This window comes from Paralichthys olivaceus, chromosome 8, assembly GCF_024713975.1.
Source record: "Paralichthys olivaceus isolate ysfri-2021 chromosome 8, ASM2471397v2, whole genome shotgun sequence".
Classification (NCBI taxonomy): Eukaryota; Metazoa; Chordata; class Actinopteri; order Pleuronectiformes; family Paralichthyidae; genus Paralichthys; species Paralichthys olivaceus.
This window is the reverse complement of record NC_091100.1, coordinates 26,471,202-26,481,327: the sequence shown is the minus strand read 5'-3', so window position 1 is coordinate 26,481,327 and position 10,126 is coordinate 26,471,202. Positions and strand designations below refer to the sequence as shown.

At 38.6% G+C, this 10,126-nt stretch overlaps 1 long non-coding RNA gene across 1 annotated transcript; it reads left to right on the top strand.

Moving 5' to 3' along the window:
• Window positions 1-258: 258 nt before the first annotated feature.
• LOC138411184 (uncharacterized) lies at window positions 259-9,733 on the top strand. The gene is made up of 2 exons (XR_011243839.1): window positions 259-8,814; window positions 9,494-9,733. It is a non-coding gene; the product is annotated as an uncharacterized lncRNA (long non-coding RNA).
• The last annotated feature ends 393 nt before the right edge of the window (window positions 9,734-10,126 follow it).

Sequence of the window (10,126 nt, the reverse complement as noted above, 5' to 3'; positions counted from 1 at the left end):
CTGCCATCATCAGGTCTCTCCACAGATGTTCTGTGGGGCTTAAGCCTGGACTTTGTCTGGACCACTCAAGTACAATCAGAGACTTGTCCTGAAGACATTACAGGCTTGTCTTGGCTGTATGCTTTAGGTCAGTTTTGCTTTGGAGCAGGTTTTTCTCAAGGACCTCAGTATTTGGATGCATTTATCCTTCCTGCGACTATCCTCCCCCAAAAGGAGATCGTAGGTCATCTGTTCAAGCAGTTCATTCTGAAGCTGGAGCAGTTTGTTCTGGAGCTGCTTGAACAGATCACCTATGGTCTCATTTTGGGGGAGGACCCATATTAATGTTTTGTGTTAAAGTGACCTCTAAATGCTGTAGTAGTTGCAATTAGAGTAATGGGTGACGCCAGGTGTGATATGAATATAAATGAATGAATGAAAAACTAAAGACAGTTTGCAATTGTATTTCTACATTTATTTATTTATTAATAAATTACCAAGCTCATGGGTCTAGAAAAAAATGGGAAAGGATGCAAAAATAGTAGTTTAAACTAAGCTATGAGCTGAACATAACAATAGCAATGGGATGTGTAGTCAGTGGCATCAGGAAGTGTGAATGATGTAAGGTGCAGTGTTGTGGAGTGAAAGTAAAATAAGGATAACTAAACAGATGTTGCTGGCAGGTAGAGCAGAGAAGGGAAGAGAGTACAATGCTGGAGACTTATACCCTGGTGGAGCACTGGGCTCAGGTGTCCACATCTTTACAGAAGCCTGTCTCCTTCAGATGCTTGGTGCTTGAACGTAGTCACAGTTGATGGACAATGTTTCCCAGATACTTGCAAGTATATTAGTTGGTTCTTCTAATGTATTGTAATGTTGGGACATGCAGCTGGAGACAGGATGGCAGTTCGTCTATTTTATACACAAAACTATTCAAAATGAAGTTGTACTCATGGTTTACATTAACGGTTATAGAAGATATTATTGAAAACACACAGCAAAACACAGAATCACATCCTTTAGCAAACACACACAACTACAGGCTATAATCAGACTGATGTTACAGAAAAGGTATCGGTGCTATGTAGCAAATATTATCATGCTAATGTTAGTATTTAGCTCAAATACCCTTTATAAAATACAACCCTTTTGACAGTATGTACCTGTTTACCCTCACTAATAATGTGTAATCTGGTATATCGAATATTTCAACCTTCAGTCTTATTTGTGATATGTCTGTAGTAGTAGTCTGTCAGACAATTCAAAATACAACTGAAGGTGTGGTGAAAAGGTTTTTCTGACGTCATGGCTAAAGATGCAACTGTAACATAGTTGGAAGCAGTGCTGAATGAGGATGAATAATGTTTTTAGGTGATGGATCAGAGGTATAGTAGTTAATACTGTTGCCTCACAGCAGAGGGTTCTGGGTTGAAACCTGCTGTGTAGGTATGTTTTGTGTGGAGTTTACATGTTCTGTGTTTGTACAGGTGTCCTCCTGTTACTTGATATGAATGGGAGTGTGCAGGTTGTTGTCATATCAACACCTGTGAAAGACTGGTGCAGTGTCCAGGCGCCTCATTTATAAAACAGTTTGTGTGCCCAAAAGCAAAAATGGCATAAAGCAAAAAATAACCAGATTCACGAAGCAGTGAGCATCCACACCTGAAGGCAATTTTCCTTATACGTAAATCAAAGCCTAACAGAAAACGTCAGATACCACCCTCTACAAGCCCACATTTCACCACAAATGGTCGATGCAAAGAATGTCATCAATATTGATGCATATAAATGGCCCTGCTGATCAATGTTTTTTTGTTATGATTGGTGGCAGTGGTATCACAAATTAAAAGAAAATGCCATATTTCTATGTTAAAAGCGATCAGAAAAATCACACCCGACAAAAATGATCACGACAATCGGTGGTATCTTGACCTCAACCCTGGGCTTTCATTTGGAAATGGAAGTTTGACAAGTGAAAGCATGTTCTTTATTTAAGCAGTCTAGTCTGCTCTGTGCAGCTTACCTCATTTTCACTAAGACAATATTTTATAAAGAAAAACAAGTGAAAACCAAAGTTGTACTTTGTAATACATGTACAGTGTAAGATGATATTATTTAAAACTGTTAACCTCCTAGGCCATCCTGGTGTAAAAAATGTGATTCCCTTGCTGATCTGCATGTCTTCTCTGGATGTGAAATTTTGAGTGCTGGGTTGGGCACTAATCCCATCCCACAGTTTGAGGTCACCCACAGACACAGTTTATTTATATTTTATAAGTGGTCTGCAGTGCACTCTGTGCACTTGACTGCACAGTGACTTTCTCTGCAGCAATTTTACATACACATACACACACTCTATGGTAACTAAAGTCGTAGCATACTTGGTGAGAATCAGAATCAGAAAAGCTTTTACTGCCAAGTAAGTTTACACATACATGGAATTTTTTTTGGTGTTGTTGGTGCATGTCAGACATCTCTAAATATAAGAAGATAAAAAAAATCAAGTATTAAAATGTAACAATATAAATATAAAAATATACACACAATATGTTTTTGAAGGTAAAAAAAAGAAAAAAAAAGAAGAAGAGCAGTACAGCTGAGTAATCTATTTATCATTTGGCTCTGCCACTCTGCTATTGAATGGTATCTGAGCATAATTTGCGTTAAGTTGTTTTAAATCTTATACCATTGAATGTTCTTATGGAACAGCTGGGTTTAATGTTTATGATAAAGTGGAATTATAATCTGGCTTTAATTCACTACCTCACGTCTGCATCATCACTTTTCCACCTCCAAAATGTTGGTGAACACAGAGTAAGAGTAGAAAAGCTCACATTCTCCCGTCGTTTGTTTTTATAGATCCCAACATTTGTGTGAGAAATGTCATAATGAGGTCTGAATGATGTGTATGCAATGGTTATAAGTGAGGCCTCAGAACTGTATAAATCAGTGGACCCTTGCATGTGTGATCAGAAGGACTGCCAGATGTCAATATTGCAAGGGCTTAACTTTTCAAATCAGTCAAGTGCTCTAAGAGAGACCTACCTCCAAACAGACTCCTTAAATAAACAAACTATTAGGCTGCAGCACATAGGGAGCCCTGAGAGTGGGTCAGACTGGATGACAATCCCACCAGCTGGACAAGACTGGAGCTTGTGCATTGCTCCTGTAAAAAAGCTGTGTTAACGGTAGATGCACATGTTAACTGAATGAGCTGTAATGTACAAATCTGTGTCAATGCACAAACCATAGCAATGGGTGACTAAGCTTAAAGGTCCAGTGTGTAAGATTTAGGTGAAAGGGATCTATTGGCAGAAATTTAATGTAGAATAATCCTCATGATGTTTTCACTAGTTCGTTTCATCTAAATTGTATGAATTGTAGTTTTCTTCACCCCAGAAAAGGCCATTTATATTTAAATACTTTATATTTACATCGAGGAGCCGCCATGTTTTTACATTAGTCCAGACTGGACAAACTAAACACCTTTTTAATTGTTATGACAACTGAAGGCTACCACAGGTTGTTTTCTAGTTTGGAAGGAGATGGTGAGGTGAGGGGTATCCAGCTGCAACATGCAATTTTAACACTAGATATCACAAAATTCTACACACTGTTCCTTTAAATAGCTTGATTCTGCTGTTCAGGCAGTGGTTTGTGTGAGGTATCCTGCAGGAGAAAATAGTATGAAAGGAAAGAGCTTTGTTCAGTTAATTTTACTACTATGTTCCTTTGCTGTACTTTCTGCAATAGTGAGAAAACATTTACTTATGCTTAAAAACACATCTGATTAAACTTTTAAATCTTACCTGGCTGGCTTACTACACACGGCTGTAGATTTGTTGTTATATAAGATTGATTTAATTATTGTCTCACTTTACTCTTTAGTCAAATGGGAAAAACCTGCTAAATGTGAGTAAACAAATTAAAACAATGATTAAATGTAAATACATGAACATAGCACATTAGTCTGGTTTATTAGACTTGAATAATTGCTATATTTATTCCTGAAAAGCATAGATGCAAATACTTTAATATCTACTTGGTTGAATGACATGTTTGCTTGCGCAACAGGCTTTGAGTTATGTTTTCTCTTATTTTGTAAATGTGTTTGAGGTGTTGCTCAATCAGGAACTACAACTCGTCATATTAAAAATGAATGTAATCTTTTCCACAAATGCAGGAGCTGCTGCTTGGTTTTTGGTATTTGTTATTTATTTATTTAATACAATAAGCTAATAGCAATTAATAGTTGATAGCCAATGGTTACACTTTCTTATGCTATTTTACTGTAGGACACCAGGGTGTTGAACGCATCACAGTTTATAGGTGAACCCCTCTGCAGCCAACAGCTCCCAAGGCCAAGCCAATCAATCATGACCTTAGGAGGTAACCTAGAGGTGCATGCAAAGATCCTAACCAGCAGACCAAGCACCCACTCTCACACAAAAAACACAATCACACGCAGGCACAAATGATGCCAACACACATCAGCCCTTTAAGTGCACTGATAGCACAAGGCTCAGTAGTTCTTCAATGAAAAAAGAACTGGACAAAACTGATCCACTTGTACAGCTTCTCCCAAGTTGAACAAGCAGTTTATGAGCTTATCCCCTTAAGCACTTCCTCTTGCCTGGAGCCCCTGTTTTGCATTAACTCAAAGTTTCTATGCTGCTGTTATTTTGGGGTTTTGACTTTGTATTATTTTTTTTAATTTTATGCATGCCGTCCACCAGTGGGATTATTTCTTTGCAGTAATTTTTTACTAGGATATTTAATTAAGATTTTGGAATTGTTATCAACTATAAAGTTGGGGCATGTTTTATTAAAAAGAATATAATAGTCTCATTTTTAATACACAAATCCTTTATCGGAGAGTGCCAGCTGCTGCCTCCTTCTGGTGTTTATTCTACTTCTCAGCTTTATGGAAAGATTTTATCCATTCACATAATGCTCACTGCTCACCTCGTTCAATTTCCTCCTTCCTTCCTGTCTGTAATGAAAACACAAGCTAGCAGTTCTCTGCTGTCCTGGAGGTGCGCTAGCAGCAATAAATCTACCATCAGACAGACACTGGGGGACAGAGAGAAAATGTGATCATGCCTTTTAGTTTCTTTTGAACTAATAAATCGTCAGTGAGTGTGTCTCCTTGGGCTTCAATGGTCTGCAAGCTGCTGCTGAGTGTTGCACATCACCTGACAAGAGCTGGGACACAGGCAGCATTCTTCAAACAGCTGCTTTGAGGAGTCTGAAATATAACAGGACAAACTGCCAATGTTTTGTCTCTTACACGTCTTTTGCAAATTTAACGTTGCATCAGTCATACTGGGGTTAGTGTATATAGCTAGAATAAAAATGTATTGTTAGCAAGATTAAATATTATTGATTATTCTAGCAGGGATAAACAAGCAAGTCATTCATATTCTACTTGAAAAGAGACCATCTACACTATGTTTTTAGCCTAAAGGTCCAGAAGTTGCTAAACTAGCGGACGTAGCCACATGGATGCACACCCTGGGGTGAGAGTGTGTTTGTATTTCCAGTGTGCCCATGTGTACATGAACGCAACTCCGAGCAAGCTTTCAGAAGCCAAAAACATGACGGTGTTGAATATGAATGTAGTGGCTTGCGGACACTACACCACATAAGCAGTATGCAGGCATGTTATGTTTTTTCTGTTGTTTTATTACGTCTGAAGAAACAGCCACAATTTACTTCAACTGTATTGGATTTGGCTGCGACGTTGTTTACCCCTGAAACTCCAGAAGTGTATTGTGGAAACAAACACTTCACCCACCCCTCCATCGACTTGGATGGAGGGGTGGGTGAGTAGATAATGAGTGAATTTTAATTTTTCAGTGAACTATTCCTTTATAGTATGTTCTCTACTGCCCTCTTTGGAATTCCAGGTCAGACTGCAGTGAAGGCTGTATTACTTTATAGAAATGTATCTTTGTTGCCTCTTTTCGTCACTGTTCTTTCATTTGCACATCCCCTCATTGATTGCACTCATTATGTCTGTCATTTGTGCCTCTTCTTTTAATTATTAAACTTTGTATGACGAGACATGATTAGGACAATCCAAATGACTCCAGTAAATTATATTTTTATTTTTATTTTTAGAACATTTTTGAAATTAGAATAGATGAAGATGGTAAATGGTCTGCATTTATATAGCACTTTGCTAGTTTTGATGACCACTCAAAGTGCCTTGCTGTACAGTTTTACACTGAGCACATGTGACAGGCATGAAAGAGCCTCGGTGAACATTATGCTGCCTGTAACATCATGAAGCATGACCAGTAGGTCAGTCATGGTCTGAGAAAGCATATCCTTGGAGGGTCTCACAGACCTCCATGTCATAGCGAACGGTATCTTGACTGCTCTTGGGTACCATGATGAAATGCTCAGAGTGATTGTCAGGTGCAGTGACCCCTGGGTTCCTCCTGGTACTGGACAATGCCTCATGTGGCCAGAGTGTGTAGGCAGTTCCTGGATGATTAAGGCATTGATGCGTTTGACTGACCCTCACGTTCCCCTGACCTAAATCTGGGAGGACACCACCCGCCGACTTATCAGGTGCATGTCCATATGCTGTCGGGAATGCATACAGGCAAGAGGAGGCATGTTGGATCAGCCTGTCATTTCAATTTTTTGCTTTGTTGGTATGGTTTGGAATCAGAGGCAGCTGGCCAATAGGGGGCGATAGGGCACCACCCTCCCAAAGAATAAAAGGAAAAAAGATGATAGTGATACATTCTGTTAATTATCATTATAATCGTCATTATTATTTTAAAAATGTATTAAACTATACCAATTCTCAAGACCGTTTGTCCTGCCTGCTGCCTCTGAGTATCATTGTCCAATCAGCTGCAGCTCTGAGCCCTGTTTAATAGATTGCGATCGATTTTCAACCAGACTGAAATCGCCCACATCACTCTGATAGACTTTCATTTAAGACGTATTTTCTTCAAACTGCAGGCACTGCAATGCAATCTCTATGACATCCGGGAGGGCACGCACTAACTTGATTTCATCATTCATGAGCTGTTGCACTTGCACCTTGGTCCAATCGCATCGTGCCTGTCATCTCGCTACTCAAGAGGAGGAGTGTTGTGCATGAACAGCATCATTGAACGCGTTCATATTTTTTGTGAATGATGAACTGAACGAATCAGTTTACATTTTTAAACGTTAATTTTTTAAATCGTCATCGTATCAGGCCATCATGTCAAATACCAGGAGCGAGAGAAAATGTATGTGTGTGTGTGTGTTACACAGTGAGATGAGAGGAGCGTTCACTTGAAGTAGCTGGAAAGTAAGAGTTTCTCTCTGGTCCACAGCTGCTCAATGGTCTGCTTCATAATCAGTCAATCAAGGTAACAAAGGCATGGACTCTTTTTTCTGCATCTTTTTGATACAGGACAGCCTGATTTTTGAAATGTTAGGTAGGTGAAAAAAGGCAGAATCAAAACAAATCTGGATCTGACTGTTTCAAATGGAACAAAGAGGCTGACGAGATTCTGCAGAACTATTTTGAGGCAACTGACTGGCAAATGATTGAGGATGCAGCTGGTGGAAATATCAGCGAATACACAGACTTTGTCATGGGTTACATAAGTAAGCCCAAAAGCTACTGCCTGCCCATTCCCTAAAAAGAAACCCTGGGTCAGCCTGGAAATCCCGGAAAACTCAAAGCAGGGACCACCGCCTTCAGCTAAGGAAACCCTAAAAGGGAAACAGGAAGTTCTTCCAACTTGACTATATATTGTCCTATCTGCACCAAACTTCACAAGACCAAATCCAACCGAAATTTGTGATGAAAAAACCTTATGAACGTTGCTGCTGCTGCAACATGGCAAATGTTTATAAGTTGGTCTCATTTTTGTAAGGCTAACAGGCATGAGAACTCAGATTGGCCAAGACATCAGAAATTACATTTATTACCAATATGGGTTTTGAATAATGGCTCAATAGTGCCTCCTAAATGTTGTATGTAGACACCAGTATTATCAAACTCCTGAATTTAAATTTGCGTGTGGGTCCAAACAACGCAGGCACAAACAACTAAACCTCTCAAACATTAAATGCAGACAGCAACAAAAACAACCATGATCATTGATTTAGATGTGCTTTGCAAGGACAAACACACCTTAACTATTGAAATAGATCAACCACAATCACTGTTAATAGAAATACAATGAATCCATCAATACTTGGAGAATGGTGGAGAAGCATGTGACTCCAAACAACTAGAGGTCCATCCAAATTATATTCACAACTAGTATGAATGCCTGAATGTAAATTGAAGGCAGGGATGAGAAAGCCCCAGGGCTACAGCAGGTTAAGCTATCATGGTTCTCAAGGTCAATGAAAATCTCAAAAAGTCACTGAATTGCTCTCCAAAGAGCTTCCCCCCTGCTGTAACTCCGTTCTGTGCCCAAGCCTGCTGCTACAGCCATGGCTGTTAAACACACACCTCCCACACAATGTGATTCTGCAGATTTTAGCCTCCGGATAGCAAGCAGCATGGATTCATGTCACACAATCACACATTTCTCCTACATATGCACCTTTTTTTTTGGTGGACGGCGTGTTCATGCCTCTGTCTATGTAAAGCGTCTCCTCTCCTCATCCTTCAGTGTGTTAATGCCCCCTTTTTCCACCCACCTCTCCTCATTCCCCATTTTTTCTCCACTCACCCCAACCCGTTGAGGCAGATGTCCACCCACAATGAGTTTGGTTCTGCTAGAAGTTTTTCCCAGTTAATTGGTTTTTCCTCTCCACAGTCACCAAAGTGCTCATTGTGGGAACTGTTGTGTTTCTCCATAATTTGTAAGTTCTTGACCTTAATATATAAAGTGCTTTGAGTAATGTATGTTTTGTTTCGGCGCCATACAAATACAATTTTATCAGAAAATAAACATATTGATGTTTTATACTCCATAACAGCCATATTGTCTTTTATTTCTTTGTTTGTGCCAGCTACTCATTAAAATGAAATAATAAAATCCAAGGTCTTGCATTGTTTATTTAAATGTAAACTTTATGTCTTTAATTCTATACACATACTGTGTCCCAAGTTCACATTGACTCAACAGTGAAATATTGGAAAAATAGTTTCAAGCAAGAATTGGCTATTTTCATAATATATAATATATATTTTAATTTAAATAATGCATTGTTATATTTTAAGTATGTTAAATACAATTTACAGTAATATGTTGATTTACATTACTGTTTAAAAACTGAGTCATTTATGAATATATATTTAAGTAAGTCTATCACATTCTGTTGCAAATTGATTTGTATAAAAACATTTATCACGTAATGTCATAATAATAATTATATGTGTATATAGTTTGTAGTATTACTAAAGCAGCAGCAGCGATTGTAAATGATGAATGAGTTTTGGTAGTAACCATAGTTACAATAGCAGCAGTACCTGTGGTAACGTCAGTGTTTCACCAGGAGTCTTTTGTATTCCAGTCTGAAATGCATGTCTGTTTTTCAGTTGCTTGTGCTGATGAAGTGCAGGCTCCTGGGCTCAGGAGGCCATCCATCATCTCTATCAAGCTTAAATGGGGCTCACTACCACCAGACAACGAGCTGGGCACCCCGGTCTGAGCTGGACTAAATAAATGCCAGTGCCAGTTGATTTTTACCCAGGCACCTTCAGTACCTTATTTAATACTGAAAGTAGAAATACATTGTATTTTTGTAACATGTGCCACATTAAAACATTTTCATAATGTGTCAGTTTTGACAAAATGTAAGAGTTTTTCATGCTGTGTCACTGTAAATACTTTAAGAATTTTGGATTGCTGGACACCAAAAGCATATCTGATTAATTGAAGGGAAAAAGAAAAAGAAGAAAAAGATACTAGCTGCACTACTTTCTGCTTGAAAAGTCAGAATGAAAATGCATATATGAAACAATTCACAAATATAGTCAAACATTTACAGAATACCAATGAAATGTACGTCTCTGTGTATGTGTGGACATTTGTGTGTGAAAAGGTCATGTATCTCTCCCCTTTGCACTCCTTTAATTTGCAGAACATAATCACCACCCAGGGATAGGCCATATTCACAAAGACACAAATGTCAAAGGTCATATTGGGTCTGGAGATGATTTACTTTTACC